Source organism: Myotis brandtii, unplaced genomic scaffold, assembly GCF_000412655.1.
Source record: "Myotis brandtii unplaced genomic scaffold, ASM41265v1 scaffold187, whole genome shotgun sequence".
Taxonomy (NCBI): Eukaryota; Metazoa; Chordata; class Mammalia; order Chiroptera; family Vespertilionidae; genus Myotis; species Myotis brandtii.
The window spans coordinates 6,315,117-6,333,485 of record NW_005356944.1 but is presented as its reverse complement, the minus strand read 5'-3'; the positions used below and the strand labels follow the sequence as shown (position 1 = coordinate 6,333,485).

The window sequence follows — 18,369 nt, the reverse complement described above, 5'->3', positions numbered from 1 at the left end:
TTAGTGCTGCTGAGGAGGCGGGAGAGGCTCCCAACACTGCCGCTTCGCTCGCAGCCCACTTCGCTCGCAGCCGGCAGTCCGGCTTGTGGCTAAGCCGAGCTCCCCCTGTGGGATCGCACTGACCACCAGGGAGCAGCTCCTGCATTGAGCGTCTGCCCCCTCGTGGTCAGTGCGCATCATAGCAACCAGTCATCCTGGTTGTTCTGCCATTAGGGTCAATTTGCATATTACCCTTTTATTATATAAGATTGCAAAAGTGATGGACCATCACTTCTCCCATGTGCTATTGGTCACACAGATAACTCAGGTATACTTTCAGAGGTGGGGACTGTGCATGGACAAAACTGTTAGGAGGTGGAGATTTTTGGACACTGTCTTAGAAACTGGCTTCCACTTAAGACTGGCTACTTCACAAGACTTAAGCCAGCCAGTGTGGCCCAATGGTTGAGCATCAACCTATGAACCAGGAGATCAAGTTCAAATTCCTGTCAGGGCATGTGCCCAGGTTGCAGGCTTGATTCCAGGTAGGGGGCATGCAGGAGGCAGCTGATCAATGATTCTCTCTCATCATTGATGTTTCTATTTGTCTCTCCCTCTCCCTTCCTTTCTGAAATCAGTATATCCTATATAATAAAACCTTAATATGCAAATTGACTGACCGGCAGAACAACTGGTGGAACAACTGGTCGCTATGGTATGCACTGACCACCAGGGGGTAGATGCTCAACGCAGGAGCTGCCCCAGCCCGCAGGCCCCTACTGGAGGCGGCAGGGGGTGGGGTTGGCGAGCGGGCGGTGCCAGGCCAGCCAAGGCAGGTGCAAGTGGGGACACCAATCACCCTGCCGGTTGCCCCACAGATTGACCCTGATCACCAGCCAGGCCTAGGGACCCTACCCGTGCATGAATATTGTGCACTGGGCCTCTAGTCCTATATAATAAAAGGGAAATATGCAAATTAACCCTAACAGCGGAACAACCGGGAATGACTGGTCGCTATGATGTGCACTGATCACCAGGAGGCAGACACTCAATGCTGGAGCTGCCCTCTGGTGGTCAGTGCGCTCCCACAGGGGGAGCTCCACTCAGCCACAAGCTGGGCTGATGGTTGTGAGTGCAGCAGCGGTGGCGGGAGCCTCTCCTGCCTCCTCAACAGTGCTAAGGATGTCCGACTGCGGCTTAGGCCCACTCCCCAGAGGGAGCGGCCTAAGCCGCAGTCGGATATCCCCCGAGGGCTCCCAGGCTTCCAGAGGGATGTCTGAGTGCCAGCTTAGGCCCGATCGCCCAGGGAGTGGGCCTAAGCCAGCAGGTGGACATCCCTGAGGGGTCCTGGAGTCTGAGAGGGCACAGGCCAGACTGAGGGACCCTCCCTGCCCCAAGTGCATGAATTTTTCATGCACCGGGCCTCTAGTATTTTATAAAAGACTAAGTACAGAAGTCCTTAACATGGTCCCAGGGACCTACCTTCCTCACCAGCTTCTTTGCTCTCTGAGCTCCAGTTTGCACTGGTCTTTTTTCAGTTCCTCACACAGACCATGTTTCCTCCCAGCTTGCCTTGGAAAGTGCTGCTCCCTCCACCTATAACACTCATGTCTCATCACCTATTACACTAATGTCACACTCCAATGTCTCATCACCTAGAACACTAATGTCACACTCCAATGTCTCATCACCTAGAACACTAATGTCACACTCCAATGTCTCATCACCTAGAACACTAATGTCACACTCCAATGTCTCATCACCTAGAACACTAATGTCACACTCCAATGTCTCATCACCTAGAACACTAATGTCACACTCCAATGTCTCATCACCTAGAACACTAATGTCACACTCCAATGTCTCATCACCTAGAACACTAATGTCACACTCCAATGTCTCATCACCTAGAACACTAATGTCACACTCCAATGTCTCATCACCTAGAACACTAATGTCACACTCCAATGTCTCATCACCTAGAACACTAATGTCACACTCCAATGTCTCATCACCTAGAACACTAATGTCACACTCCAATGTCTCATCACCTAGAACACTAATGTCACACTCCAATGTCTCATCACCTAGAACACTAATGTCACACTCCAATGTCTCATCACCTAGAACACTAATGTCACACTCCAATGTCTCATCACCTAGAACACTAATGTCACACTCCAATGTCTCATCACCTAGAACACTAATGTCACACTCCAATGTCTCATCACCTAGAACACTAATGTCACACTCCAATGTCTCATCACCTAGAACACTAATGTCACACTCCAATGTCTCATCACCTAGAACACTAATGTCACACTCCAATGTCTCATCACCTAGAACACTAATGTCACACTCCAATGTCTCATCACCTAGAACACTAATGTCACACTCCAATGTCTCATCACCTAGAACACTAATGTCACACTCCAATGTCTCATCACCTAGAACACTAATGTCACACTCCAATGTCTCATCACCTAGAACACTAATGTCACACTCCAATGTCTCATCACCTGGAACACCAATGTATTACTCATGTCACATCACCTGGATCACTAATGTAACACTCCAATGTCTCATCCTCTTTATCCTTTAATGCTCAACTCTACCAACGTGTCCTCCTGATTCTCTAAACTAAGTCTGTATTGAAAATAATTGAGTCATCAATTAATTATTAATATGAATACACAGGAGCTTATGGTCTGACCTGTCCTCTCTGGGTTGCCAGGAAGGAGCAGGGATGATAAAGTCAGGCCTAGATTCCAGGTTTCTTTACTCGGAATCCTGCATCTCCACTCTTTGTAACCACTTTTTAATTCCCATTCCTAGGGGGAGAAAAATAGCTGTTATTCTACCTTGTCCTTTTACAAGGCTCTTTTCATTAGTTCTTAAAATAGGCCTATGCTGATTTTCCAGACTGAGCATCTGGCCTATATTCTTGCTCCCAGGCCCCTCCATTAACCACAAGAAACTACTTTCTTTACAGTATGCTATTTTATTCCCTTGTCACTTTGATTCTTATTTGTCACCAAGTACAGAGTTTGAGAAGTCACCAGTTGCTCTTTTTGTCACAGGTTTTCATTGGAGATCAAGTCCTGCTTCTAGAATGCATTGGGGGAAGAGTTGGGGAAGATAATTCTCTCTTTTTACCCAAGATTGTGGTTTCTTGTCTTGGACGAGCCACTTGGAGCAGAGCGGTTAGTTCTTTCCTCTTTCTCTCAGGAGACACACACACACACACACACACACACACACACACACACACACTCATGCACTCCTTTGATTTATCCTATTTGCTAGGGTGATGGAAATTGCAGAAGCATATATATGTACGTGTATGTGTGTATGTTGTGGGGCACGAGGCATGTCTCAGCCGAAAATGGAATTCAAACATGTCTGTAGAAAAGGTCGGGGGACCACCAGGAAGTGATTTGTGGGAGGCTCCCTCACCCTCTGGGAGGAAAAGGGTGGGGAGGACCCCATGAAGTCAGACACAGATTGCATCTGGGTCCTGTAATAAGGAGGCTTCTGAGGGAAAGAATGAGGACCTATTTGTGGACTCTGTGACCCTTGGGGCACAAGCGGGCCCTTTGGAGGTCAGGGTGACCTGGTAGGACTGTGAGTGGGGGAGAGGACCATCACCTCACTTCAGGTGGACCAGGACCTGCTGGCACGTGGAGGCCCAGCAGCTGTAGGAGTGGCAGGCAGCACCCTAGCATGGACATTGCCGGTGAACTCGTATCAGTAGCAGCTTCAAGGCTACATTGTGCTCTCAGGGGCTTTCATGCAGGAACCGCGGGTGAGTCGGGTGGGAGAAGAGAGAAACCCAGCAGCTGCAACTGGATGCATTGTCTCTGGTAACTGAATGGTTTGTGAGCAGCTGGGAGACATCTCCAGGGGACACTAGGGACACCAGAGGCTGAGATCTCATGGGGCACCCATGTCCTCTAGGATGCTGTGGACAAAAGCCAGTGATGTGTGGACATGGCTATAATCGGTGACCTGTTTGGGGCTATAGACCAGGGAGACCTGAGAAATTCAGATTCATATGGAATAAACCACTGAAGTTAGAGGTGAGAGAAACCTTAGAGATCAGAGTCCAACCCTTCACTCTGCTGAAAGGAAGCAGAACCCAGGGAGAAAGGCAAGTTTTCCAGGGCAGGCAGCTAAGACGGAACTGAGTTCTAGCCTCGCTGTCTTTGGTACCTAGGGAGTTTGGGGAACTTACATATATCTGATATTTCCTTAAGACCACTGAGACTTGGAAGGGTGAGCTGATGCTAAGAGGCAAGCAGCCTATAGGTTGGGTGGGTTGCACATGACCTGTGACCAGAGGGACAAAAATAATGCCAACATGTCCCAAATGTCTCCTTACCGGGGAGGGGAAGTCCATGGTGACAAAAAAGGTGAGCAGATGCTGAAGTGGAGAAGGGGTGGAAGCAGAGGACAGTGACAAAATGGGACCACTTCGTATTTTCACTGGAGGCCCCTGACCCATTTGCTCCCTCCAGGCAGGATTCCTGGGTTTCAAATGGCCTGATGTGCTTCAGCCATGTGCTGAAAACTCCCCTTTCCCAGGACAACTGATGTGCCCGTCTGACCTCACGCTCAGGTTCTTAAGCCTTATTTCACTGCACGTAAAGAGGGGGGAAGAGGAGAGGAAAGGAAAACAAAAGAAAAAGAAATAAGCCGAGAAAATGGGAGTGGAGACAGGGTCGGAGCAGAGGAAGGGGAGGTGTACAGAGACACACAGAGAGAAAGAGCAGGCATGGGCCATAAATTGCTTCCAGGGTGTAAGGAACCACAGACGCCCACCTTCAAGGCCTCCTGGGGCCACTGTGTAATAGCATCCAGCCCCCTGGCTGCAGGTGGGCCTCTCACCTGCCTCCCATTAGAGCTCCTTGCCTCTGGAAACCAGCATGATTTATGAATCCCGATGGGCTCATGGCCAGACAGCCACCCCTCACCCATCACATCCCGGCTGACCCCCAGTTGCCCTTCTTCTTGCACACGGTACAGCAGGTGGATTTGAATTTCTAATGACTGCAGACACCTGTGTTTCCCTGAGGCGCTCACCATGGTGATGGAGAACAGACCCAGGCCATAGCCAGGAGGAAGAGCACCGTGGAGGAAATATGAGAGACAGGACTTGTTGGAGGCATGGAATATCCCTGAAAGGGTGGACCCTGTTAGATTTCATTAACTGTTTACATTTCCCTGCCTGCATTCCACTGGTCACCTGCCCAGACACACAAGTGGAAACACAAACCTTAAATGAGATCAGATTTTCCAATGAAATATGATAAGAAAAAAGGGGCCCAATGCTAAATCACCGGTAAATTTGCCCAGTCCACCAGAGGGACATGCGTGAGCAGCCCGGTGAGAATGTGGCCCTGGTCCAGCCTGACTTATGGTTGTCCGGAGGCCCTGAGAGACCCAATGTGAAGGAGAAGGACTAACATAGGTTTACAGAGCCCAGGGGAAGCTGGAATAGTGTTGCATAGGCTTGGATTTATGGGGAGGGGGGTGCCTGCCAGATCCCTCCCAACCTCTAACTCCTTTGGAGAGTAGCACACTTCTCCTGGTTACGATTCTGTTGCAGCTCATGGAAACTCAAGATGGAAAGTTTGAGGCCTCAGGTCAAGCCAGCAATGCAGAGGAAAGAGAAGACTTTGTTATAAGACCTAAATCTCTCAAGATGCAGCACAGTTCATCTTGTTGCTTACCTCAAGTTCCTTAGTAAAGAGTAACCCCTTCATTCCCAAAAAGCGTTCCCAGGGATCAAGTCAGGCTAAATCGTTGGTGCCAGCTCTCAAGGGCCAGCACTTCTCTGCTGCTGCTGCTTAAGGGGAAAAGTGGTCCTTGCTCAAAACCTTCATGACTCTCCTAGAGTCTATTGAAAGAACTTTCCCCTCTATCAATAGTCCAGCCTATGACCTTAGAGGAGGTAACTTCTGCTCCTTTAAGTTCTTACTCCTCAAACTATAATACATAGTATCATTGGCATCATTAGCATTATTTGAGTTTTTGTTAGAAATATAAAATCTCAGGTCCCTGGCCCAGTCCTACTGGATCAGAATAGAGCCATATCAGGGGCTCAGGATTGGGCCTTGTTGCCCACAGGTTATTTGGAGGTGGTGGTCGTTGATTGGTTCAGTAAGCAGCAGTCCGGGCTGTTGTGTCAAGTGACCTCTATTTCTGCTAGCATGGCCATTCTGTTCATGTGCCCCTCATGTCAGGTTTGGGTAGCTGGTGGCAAATACTGGCTAATGTCACCCAGCTGAGTCATTTTTACTGTCTACTTAAGTGACTTTTCTTTGGTAGATGCTTTCTTGTCTACCATGATCACATTTTTTGGTCATACGTAGTGTCCACTGCCATATGCCCAGCCACATGCCTATACTTTAGGCCTCCTTGTCTCCACTCATTTAGTCCTTTTCATTTCAGACTCCTGATCAGCCGGTGAGGCCATTGACCACTGTCCATGAGTTACATATGTTCTCACTTCAGGCTACTTTTCCTTCCACACAAAGCAGATGACTTGGTGCACCACTCAGAGCTCTACCCATTGGAAAAACTTTCCTTAGCTCCGTCATTCAAGTCTGCTCTCTGATGCACCCACCATCCACTTCCAGCTGAGCTCACACTCCGAGATGTTCCATGTGGGGTTTTTCTCCTTCAGCTTGTTGTATTGGTAAATGCCCCTCACAATGGCTGTAGGTGCAAGTGGAGAGAGTGGTACTGGGCAGCCATGGAGGATGGCATGGGAGTCTGGGGTTCCTACTCATGAAGCCTGATTGTGCCCTCTGGTCCTGCTTGGGATCCATTCTGGATGTACCAGTGTCATCTTAGGATGGCCTGCTATGGTCTCGGGTAACTTTATGACTTGGAGGGTCTGATAGAACTCAGCTCATGATGGGCAATTATCTATTAATGGTCATTTGATACCACAGAATCAAATATCCCATGTCCACGAGGGCCCATTCACACTCTAGGATATGTTCCTCAAAAGCAAATGCTGTAGATGACATGGCCTTGGTCTAGAATCCCAGAGGTCTATGTCATGATTCTCCCACTGGAGCTTGCTATAAGGTCCTTACTTCATCCTTTCCCACCACTGACATCTCCAACAACAGATGGCCTGGTGGGTCATATGCTTCAAGTGGCAGGGCTATTTGAGAGCTCGTTTGGAGGTTCTAGCAGGGGAGTGCAGCTACTCTTGACCGAAGACCAATACTCTCCTCTGGGGGGAAGGGTGTCCTCTTTGACCGACCATGCAGTTTTGGGAGGGGTGCACATAGATCGGCGAGGAAAGAGGGGGACACCCGCCTAGCCAGCCAGATCAGCCGAATTCAACCCTGGTGATCAATGGGGTGACAGATGTCACAGCCAGATCGCCCTCACATCCATGGCAGAGCTATTTGTACCAGGGCCTGGACTGACTGCAGATTCCTTTCTTGTTCCAGGCCCCATGCAAAGCTGGCTACCTTTCAGATTTCCTGGCATATGGGCTGGAATAGTATTGCTAGGTGTTGACTGTGCTGTCTTCAGAATCCAACCCAGGGAGGCCTGACAGACATCATATTTCATTCTTGGTGGCAGTGGTGAAAAATGCAGCAATATGTCTTTCACATTGGACAGTATTTCTCAGCATGCCCCTGATCTCTGGACTCCTGAAAACTTTAGTGATGTGCTCTGCCTCTGCATCTTCATCGGGTTTATCTCCCACCATCTGAAGTGAGATGCTTTCCCAAGGCCTCCAGTATGCCAGCAGCTCTTACTGTCCCTGCTCTGTCACTGATGTAATGACTCGATGTGATATTCTGCAGGATGTCCAGATGGTCCAGATTTCTTTCTGGGAGGGCAGGAGAATTAACAGAGACCTAGGACAGTACTGTAAATGTTTGTCCATTCCACATGAATGTAAATTGTTTCTGAGTCTCTTCTCTGATTGGGATGTTTAAGTTGCTCTAGCAAAGAAACCATGAATGACACGACAGCCATATTGGAACTACTTCTTGGTTGAGTATGTGATTGTCTTCTGCCATTTTACCAGTATCCATCTGGTTTCTGCAGGGACCTGATTGGTGAATTAAATTGAAATATGGAGATATGAAAAAGGCCATCACCGCTGCATCATAAAGATTCTTGAGGGTGGCATTAATCTCCACCATTCCCCAGGAATGCGATATGGTTTTTGATTCACTACCTTGGGAAGGGGAAGGAGGTTTCAGAGGCGTTTATTCGGCCTTTCTATTATGATGGGCCAAGGATCTCATGTAGGAGTTCAACAACCGTGTATGTCAATCCCAATTATATATTTGGAGAACAGAAAAAATGATCACTAGGTGGGTCCATGGCCTCACTGGACCCATTGTAACTTGGCATTTGGCCAGGACTCATTTTATTAACTTGCTCTCATATGCCTCTAACTGATGGGCATGATGCCATTTCAGGTTTCTAGGTATCGTTGTCATTTGTGTCCAGTAATCCGCAGAATGTATGGGTGTTTCTCTCTCCTCAGTCCACAGTCATATGAGTAAGTTCTGTCTCCAGAACCCAACCCAGGGAGGCCTGACAGACATCATATTTCATTCTTGGTGGCAGTGATGAAAGATGCATGTCTTTGTATGTCTTTTTAGGGAAATGTCAAAGGAATCATTATATTATATACTTGACGTGATGCTGCTGTTCTTCCATTCGTCTCTGTAGCCAACAAGTTCTTGGTATGAAAACTGACTCAGGTCTAGGAATTGAGCAAGGTTCATGACTTACTGTTGGGGTTACCACCCTCAGTGTCCTGCTCATCATTCTTGCTCTTTTTGATTGATTATATTAAGCAGCAACCCTGCTTGTCTACCTATCTGTTTTCTCCCTAAGGAGAATGTGTTCTACTAACCATCTTCACAACTCCTTTCAGGTTAAGCCCCCTGGGATGTCCCTTCAAGTCAGCTGGTTTTGAGGGTAATTGTAGGGCCCACCTTTTATGGTAGTTAAATACCACCACCTGGACTCTATTTCTTCAAGTCCTCATCATTCCCTGGGCTATTAGTAGACCATGTCCCGTGACTTATCTCCTACAGTCAACCCTAGCCTGTAGGAAAGCCACCACTGAATGGCTTAGTGTTCAGCATATTCCTGATGGCCTTGATGAACAGTGTGTTCTCTGTGTCCTTCCATGGAACAAAATCTCTGATGGATCTTCTGCCCTTACATAATATATGCATCCATTCCAGCGTGCCTACTTCCCTGAGCCATTTAACCCCACCATCTCTGTGGCATCTCGGACATTACCGCTTGGGTTGGGATGGGCTATTGCTTTCTCCAGGTTTCTAAGAGTTACCTAACAGAAAACTTGCACATACCCTAGGTTTCTTGCTATGGTGTATAGCCCATGTCCCTAAAGAATACTCCCAAGTAAATGAACTCTTGCTGATCCATTCTTATGTTCTGTACTCCTTAATCAAGCACGCTCAAAATCCAATTCCTCCTGCTGGAACATGCTAGCGAATTCTTGGGAGCTTCATTGGGGATTGCTTCTTTCTTTCCTGATCAGACCCAGCACTTCCTAAACTGGGATTAGGCTGGGACTTAACCCTGGTTACTGGCCTGGCAGCCAGGGCAGATTTGGGAGGAAGTCTTGAGGAGGACACTTGCTCTCTTTAAGTGGAGAGGTCCATGCTGTATCTTCCCATGGGAACCAGTTCTAGTTCTTAACAGGGACAAGTGAGCCATCTCTGTAGGGAAAATTCAGGGAAGTCAATGGAACCACAATATTTGGGGGCATCGATCCAGATGACTCGGTCTCATGTTCAGGAGTTCAACTTTTTCCAGTCAAGGCGCTGGTTTTAACATAGTAGACCTGCCTTGACTGGGTATTCAACACTCTTTGAAGCCTGTTGACTATAAATATCAGAATCTGAGTTTGCTCCTCCACTGTGTCCATGCTTCTACTGCAGGAGCAACCAAAGAGACCCCCTGGCTTTCACACTTGGTTTTTAAGTCTATTAATTGTCCTTAGTTTCTTATTATCCCTCAGTAGGGCAGCAATTCAACTTAGAACCCAGCTATTTCATTGTCCTTATATGTGTTGTTTCTCCATGATGTTCAAAGGCCTGAATCATCATACCAAGCAAGGCATTCCCCTCCACCAGGATATTCTTTTAAGTAGCCACCTGTGAAGTTTTTATCCATTGGGTTGCCACCTTGTGACAGGAATTATCTGTACTCCAAATACCATTTGGGAAGGGGTCTTCCTTGCCAGCTGTGTGTGAGTGATCCAAAACCCAAACCCCTTCTTATCACCGCTTCTTTTTGATCATTCCTGGTACCAATTGTGTTGGGTGGTTCCTTTAAGAAGCAGACACCAAGCGGAGTTAGAAGTGCAAGACCTAATTATTGGTGCTAAAGTCTGTGAAAGATGAATGGGAGAGAGGGCAAGAGTAGACAGGAAGGGCCTTCAGACTGCTATCCATGCAGGTCTGGCACTGTGAAAAGCAGGGGGTCACAAAGGAGGATTGGGTCAGAGATGCCAGACTGGTACAGTAGGAGCTCTAGTGCAAATATTACCTATAGAGGAGTCTTTCGCTTGGTAGGAATGACTAGTGTCCTTGCTGCCCCGTCCTGGACTGGGAATAACATGCCTTCAGTTCACATGCTGTAATTAGGTAATTTCTGGGTAGGCTCAGAGGGTCAACACATATTCTCAAATTGCAAGCAAAAATCAGTATGCGTTTATTTTTCTATGGCCCATAGCTTTTGACTAGATTCTCAAAGGATTTCCTGATGCCCCAAAGTCCTGTGGCATTGAAATGAATTCACTTGATCAACCCATTTTCTCCTGGCCCCTTTCATTTGCCCCATGTTTAAGGCGTTGTTTATATACTTGCTACAGGCTAGCTACACTGGACTCTTTGTGTTCCTTACACGCACTCAGCTCATTCGCAGCTCAGAGCCTTTGCATGCGCTGTTCCCTCTGCCTAGAACACCCTTTCCTGGCTCCCATGGTACTTTACTTCAGGTCTCAGTGTAAATGTCACCTTCCCAGAGAGGCCTGCCCTGATTCCACAAACTGAAGTACCTCCCTCAGCCACTCTCTAGCAGACTTCAGTTTCATTACTAGCATAGCACTCTCACCACCTGGTCCTTCCTTCTTGATTTGTTTATTACAGATCTTTGCCCAGTAGTACATATGCTCCATGCAAACAGGAATCATTGTCTTGTTCATTATGCCCCCTTATTGCCAACAGTGTGACTGACACATGAGAAATACTCACAATATTTTCTCATGTTAAAGAATAAATGTTTGTCTTTTCTATTAGAAGATATTTTTCTACATGCCCCCCCCCTTACATCTCCTTGTAACTATTTCTTTATAGCACTATAAAATATAGATATAATTGTAAACAATCCAAACATACAAAAAAGTCTAGACAAAAGATACTGATGCACTCGCCTCAAAGATAAATAAATGCTAACATTTTGCTTTAATTTCTCCTTTGCTTATTTTATATTTTACTAGTAGCTAACATTTCATATCTCATATTTTGGATCTGAGTATTTAACACTACTGTTGAGCTATGGACGCTAGAGCCACCCTACCTATGGACTTGTTGCTCTATACCAGTGGTCAGCAAACTGCGGCTCGTGAGCCACATGCGGCTCTTTGGCCCCTTTAGTGTGGCTCTTCCTAAGCCTTAGGAGTATCCTAATTAAGTTAATAACAATGTACCTACCTATATAGTTTAAGTTTAAAAAATTTGGCTCTCAAAAGAAATTTCAATCGTTGTACTGTTGATATTTGGCTCTGTTGACTAATGAGTTTGCCGACCACTGCTTTATATGATAATAAAATTCCTTGTTGTTCCAGCCCCAGGAATTGGGTTTGTTGTACGTACAGCTGAAAGCCTCCTCCCTGTGATGGCCACATTTCTCACTGTGTTGAGCCTTAAACTGTGGCCAGCTAGCAGTTTTCGTCTGGCTGCCTGTTTACCAAGGTACAGACAGTTTTATTGCCTCCTCTAACTCAGATTGCCCAATTCAGAAATTTTTTATATTAGTAATTTATTTCTGTGTAACAAATGTAACAGCTTAAAACAACACAATTGATCATCTCACCCATTTCCTGTGGGCCAGGAACCTGGGCGCAGCTGGGCTGGTGGCTCTGGCTGGGGCACTCACATGATGCTGTAGTCAAGTTGCAGGCTGGGGCCACAGCCATCGGAAGGGCAGGGGAACGTGCGCCCAAGCTCATCCATAGAACTGTCATCAGGAGCCTAGTTCCTTTCCACGTGAGACTCTCCCTGGGGCTGCTCACGCAGCATGGCAGCTGGCTGCTCCCAGGGTGAGGGATCTGAGAGAGAGAGAGAGAGAGATGGAGGGGGCTCCTCCAGTACGCCACCATGCACTCCCCAATATCCACCTGGTCATCAACCGGGAGTCATAGCTGATTGCTCTCTCATTGTTGCCTCCCACGTACACCATAACGACTGACCCCCTCCTTTGTACCTCCTCAGTGCCTCTCACACCACGCCACTTCTCTCCATTCTGTTGGATGCAGGATGCCGAGAGAGCTGAGTCTGAGGACAAATCGGATTCTGAAGCTGGCCCTCAAATTGTTTCCCATGTCCTACAGAATAAAGTTCATGGTCTTCAAGGTCTGCCTGCATCTCCAGACTCCGTATTACATGGCCCTCCTCATCACTGTTCTCTACTCTCCCTTCCCTGTTTTGTTTTGGTTCTAAAGTTCAATGCCACTTCCTCAAGGAAGCTTTTCTGTTGCTCAGACAAGATTGCTCCCTTCCCCCCATTCCCTGCTCCCAGAACATTCTGTCCTTACTTGTGTTGCTCATCACATTTGCTCAGTGTCTCAGTGCTATCTGGTCTGTAAATCCACAAGGTAAGTCCTGGACCCACAGTTGTTGTTCACAGACATACTCTAAGGGCCTGAAAGGATGCCTGGCACATAGTAGATATGCAGGAAATTGTGCTTAATAAGTGAATGAATGATTTTTTACTTGGTAAGTCTTTTACTTTCTCCTTTAGCACATGGAAGGAGGTTCCATAGAAGGATACCAGTTGCTTTATATACAAACTAGAGGCCCAGTGCACGAAATTCGTGCATGGGTAGGGTCCCTAGGCCTGGCCGGTGATCAGGGCTGATCTGTGGAGTGACCGGTGGGGTGATCAGGGGCCCCTGCTGGCACCTGCCTTGGCTAGCCTGGGGCCTGCAGGCTGTGGGAATCTCCTGCATTGAGTGTCTGCCCCCTGGTAGTCAGTGCACATCATAGCGACCGGTCGTTCCGCCACTCGGTTGATTTGCATATTAGGCTTTTATTATATAGGATCTTATTTATCCCAGTGAACAGGTGGCAGCATTGAAACAGACAGTAGTGCAGTGCAGGAGATTTTCTGAGCCCTGTGACAAACACTCTTTTCTTAACTCAACTTTAGTCAAGATTCTCTGAGCCTTTGTTCAAGTAGGATTTGTTCTCAAGAGTTAAAGTCTTGCTAAATCAGCTTAGTGAAAGTCCCCAATCATTGATGTCTGATTACCCTTGATATCTGATCAAATTCCTTACACCGCACATCTCCTAGGATACCTGATCACCCTGGCCTGCTTTTGTCAAGTATCCTATCAAATCAGTTCAGCCAGAATGCCCCCTTACCCTTAATGTTTCCTGTTAGTAATTTCCCACCCACTGATCCCATCCTACTCCTTGGCTGTAAATTCCCACTTTTCCTTATTGTCTTCAGAATTAGGCCCAATCTCATTCCCCTACCACAGCATCCCATTGCAGTGGTCCCTTGACTAAAGTCTTCCTTATTGTCTTTAACAAGTGTCAGAATACTTTTTTTAATACCTGGACAGGGTCCTCTCAATTTGTCTTCAAACAAATGCACACTCTACCTAGACCTCCAAATGGAAGCATAAATATGCAAGGAAATATATTTTTCAGAGGGGCATCTGTTTCACTATAGGAACCTAACCTAACTTACATCACCGGACCCAAGGAAAATGGTAACTATTAAGTTTTATTTCAGTTAAATACCTGAAAGGAGGGTTTTTGAAAAACTCTAAGATTATATATTCATTGATAGTTATAATAATAGTCAACATTGGTTGAGCTGTCATATATACGCTAGCCTCATTTTAATCTCCTCACCAACATTAAAAGGTAGTCATTACCTCTTTTTTACAGTTGAGGAAACTGAGGCTCTGAGAGGCCAATGAACATGCCCATGTTCACACAGCTGGTGGGTCGTAGAGCCTTGATCTTACCGGGGTTTGTTGACTACGGTGTCTTTGTGCTATTGTACCCTGATGCCTTCTTATCAAGTTACCCTACTTTTTGTTTCCTTATCACCCAAAATGGCTCAACTGCATGTAACTCTTAAGCTAGACACTTGGATTCTGGTCAGATTTTTTTTTTTTTGCCAGTGATCTTTGAAATGCTTTGCAGTTCATTTGCAGAACTGACAACATTTTGTATTAAGTTGAAGTTTATAAATATACATAGGGAAGTCAAGAGCAGGTTTCCCCCAAGTGATTCAGGAGCACATGGACTATGAAGGAGGGAGGCTCACTGGCTTTCAGCAATTTGCATGAAGAATGACCTAGAGCCAGAAGAATGTGGCCAGAGAAAGAACCACAGACGCACCTACCCCCTTGCCTGGCTCCCAGTGGAAAGAGAGTGGAGCTGAGCCAGACCTGGAGGCAGAACATTATTGCTTGTTGTGTAGGTGAACAGCCGGTATTTATTAGAGCTGGAGACGTCCCTGGTGAGGCCGGTTACAGCAGGCTCTGGTGGAAGGGCCCTTTGTCTTTCCACAGACCGACCCTTCTCCATCTCTGGCCCTGGTTGACTTGAACTTTGTGTTTTGTGTAACTGATGGAAACCAAACTTAATTGCCAGCAGTCTGGGATGCCTCTCTCAGGTTTGCAGACCAGCTCCACCCAGCTCTTTCCTCTGGCTTTCCCACTCACTGTATGGTTGCTGCTCAGCAGCTGATCTGCCCAAGTTACGGCTTGAAGAATGGGGAGCTGTTGGTATTCACAGGACAGCCTTCTCTGCTGTTTTTTTCTGTGTGTTCACATACAACCAGCCTTCCTGGTGGCACTGAAAAAGGTACAGGTGTTGTTAAGTGCCTCTTCTTTTCATGAAAAAATTAGTGGGTATTGTGACTTGTAATTAAATGAGTGGCCTGACTCCATCTACTACCGCCAATTGTGGATTTCTCAGTATTGATTTTAAGTAAATAATCCTTACTTCCAGGTATCATTCCCTACTTCCCAGTATGACACATTGCTTTTTTATACCCACGGCCTCTCTAGTGATTTATTTTCCCCTGAAGTGGGTGTAGAAGGTGAGGGCAGGAGGGAGAGATAGCCATAATAAAAAGAGCTAATGTTTACTGAGTGTGTAGGCACTATTGGAGCTCTTTATTCCAATCCTATTTGGGCAGGTACCATTATTCTTCCCACTTAACAGATGAAAGAACTAAGGCCATCATAGGTGAGATAACTGCCCAGGTGTGCACAGTAGTAAGTGGTCCAGCTAGATTCAACACTAGGCAATGTGATTCAGAGCAAATGCTCTTAAGGTAGAAATATAAAAATGGGTGTATATGTGTGTGTGGGGAGATTCTCCAAATACCCATTGTGCAGTTTATAGCCTAGACTCAATAATTATATATAATAAATGACTTTCCCCAAATTCAACAAATATTCGGTCAAATTTTCAGTATCAACTTATGAAGATCAGTCATTAAAAAGTTGGGAGCTGCAGGTCCCCTTGAAGAAGGCTATGGCTCCCTCTTACTCCAAAAAAAAAAAAAAAGCATGCAAAATGTTTGCCTATAATTTCCAAAGGTTCAGAGGCCCTCTAAAAACTCCCTCCCAATAGACTTCATGAAACCCAGGTTAAGAACACTGGATTTAGAACAAGACTAAACTCTATTGGTATGAAAAATTGAGTTGACCATGATGGGAGGAGAGGAAGCTGAATTGGTGTAGGGCTGCATGGCCTCTGGCAAACTGTGGCCTTTTCTGTATCATAGTCATAGTAGCTTCCCTCATCCTCTAGCAGCCCCGGTTTATTGTAAAGTTCAACAAGATGATGCCTTGAGGTCCCCAGGGAAAAGTGTCTCATTCCTTCTGGAAAATTCCCTTCGAGGTTCCAGAGCCCCAGGAAATTTGCAAACCCAAAGGAGTGCAACCGCCCAATAGGGACCAATGACTCCTGTGGGTAGGACAGCCCAGGAAGAGAAGCGAGGGCCGGTACCCAGGCCCATAAGCCTGGAGAGGCAAACACCTGGCACCAGGGACTTCCTCAGGGAGCAGCCAGTCGGGTTCATCACCTGGGCCTCACCCTGATGGGGTATATTTGCTGCAGAGATGAGGTTGCTGGATAGCAACCCAGGGAGGTTGTGTGTGTGGATAGGGACTACAGAAGACAAGGGAAAAAGGAAGGGGAACTGTCAGTTGATGGTAGAAACAGACTCTTAAGAGTCTGTAATACCCAAAGGACTAGGGCTGGTTGACTACCCTCAAAGTAAAGCTCCCCTCTGTAACCTCTGCCCTCCACTGCTTAGATATGCTGCCCTTTGGTATTGCCCCCACTTTTAAGGCTACTCCTGGTGCTTGTTTTAAACAAATTTCACCTGGATGGAAATTTACTCCTGGAAGTTGAGGGTGAGGAAGGAGGCTCATAACATGGGAATACTTTAGGGTCAGTCTCGGGAAGATAATTCAGATAATGATTAATATTCATCAAGTATGTATTATGAGCAAGGCCCTAGGCTAAAGGCCTATGGACATAACCTCATCAGATCCCTCCAACAGTCTGCAAAGTGGGTTTGATAATTATTTCCATTTTACAGATGAGAAAACAGAGATTCAGAGAGGGACTTAGCCTGCTGAAGGTCAGGTAGTCAGAAAGTGGTGAATCAAGGACTTGAACCCAGGTCCCTGACTGCTGAGTTCATCCTCTCAGTTACTTCACTGCAGTGGGCTCAGGGGCAGGGCTGGGATTTAGGAATTTCTCCCCCAGAGGAGCACCTGTGTCAGGGCCCCTGCCCATGCAGGCTGTCCTGGACCCAGGGGATTCCACCTTCTTCCAGTCCCTCCCCTCCATTCCCATTGCTTACTCCTTACTCCAGGCCTTCGTCCACAGGCCCAGTTGCTCTCTCTCTGCCAGTCTTGGCCTGCTCCATCCCTCAGTCTGGATGTCAGGGTGACACTCTCTTCCTAGGACTTTACTTTAGGCCCAGCACCCACTTCTCCTACATTGCCAACCCCCCATTAACTGAAGAATAAAATCCAACCACCCTGGGCCACACTCTTCCTCTTCTCCTGCTCTTTGCCACATCCAAACTAGACATATTGTCTATCCTTTCAGGTTGGCTTTTGTTCATATCCTATATAATAAAAGCCTAATATGCAAATTGACCGAATGGTGGAACAAACGATGAAACGACTGGTTGCTATGATGTGCACTGATCACCAGGGGGCAGATGCCCCAGGACAGCCAAGGCGGGTGTGAGTGGGGGAGGAGGAGTCTCGATCGCCCTCCCAGTTGCCCCGCAGAGGGAGGCAACTGGTGGTGGTGGCTGGGGCGGGGCCAGCGAGCAGGCGGTGCCAGGGCGGCCAAGGCGAGTGCCAGCAGGGCCCACCAATTGCCCCGCTGGTAGCCCCACAGATGGGCCCTGATTTCTGGCCAGGGCTAGGGACCCTACCCATGCACGAATTTCGTTCACCGGGCCTCTAGTATATGTATAAATCTTTAACTCGCATTTTTAAAAAGTTCAAATGTTTTTATTGATTTTAGAAAGAGAGGAAGGGAGAGAGATAGAGAGAAAGAAACACTGATATAAGAGAGAAATATCCATGGCTGCCTCCTGCACACCTCTTACTGGGGATCGAGCTGGAAACCTGGGCATGTGCCCTGACTGGGAATCAAACTGGTGACCTCTTGGTTCATGGGTTGATGTTCAACCACTGAGCCATACCAGCTGGGCTCACACACATTTTCATGATATATATTGCCATGGATTCTTTTGGGAAAAGAATAAATAAAATTGTAATATAAACTTGTAAGCAATCATTATTTCCTACTGGCACTGGCCAAATTTAGTCTTCCTTCTAGAAAGCTCTCCCCATCCCCTCCATGGATTGAGACTCTACTTCTCTCTCAGTCCCCAGGTCAAGCTCCCCCAGCTCAGGGAAACCTCCCCACTGCCCTGGACCTGAATGACAGAAGGGATAGAGGTGGAGGGGAGAGGTAGGGGTTGGCTCCCTTTCTCCTTCCATCACCAGTGCCTCCTCCCACAAGGACACTCACATGGCAGGCAGGGGAGCCTCCATCCCAGGCTGCTGTGGGGGTG

At 47.1% G+C, this 18,369-nt stretch overlaps 1 protein-coding gene across 2 annotated transcripts in view; it reads left to right on the top strand.

Annotated features, from left to right (window-relative positions):
• Positions 1-18,369, top strand: part of PAMR1 (peptidase domain containing associated with muscle regeneration 1) — an 84,767-nt gene that overhangs the window by 3,702 nt on the left and 62,696 nt on the right. The window contains exon 3 of one of the 2 annotated variants that reach the window (XM_014538191.1): positions 3,060-3,182. The exons of the other annotated variant lie outside the window; for it this stretch is intronic. The gene's annotated coding sequence lies outside the window, so the exon portion shown is untranslated. The remainder of the gene's footprint in view (positions 1-3,059; positions 3,183-18,369) is intronic. 2 annotated transcript variants of the gene reach the window in all.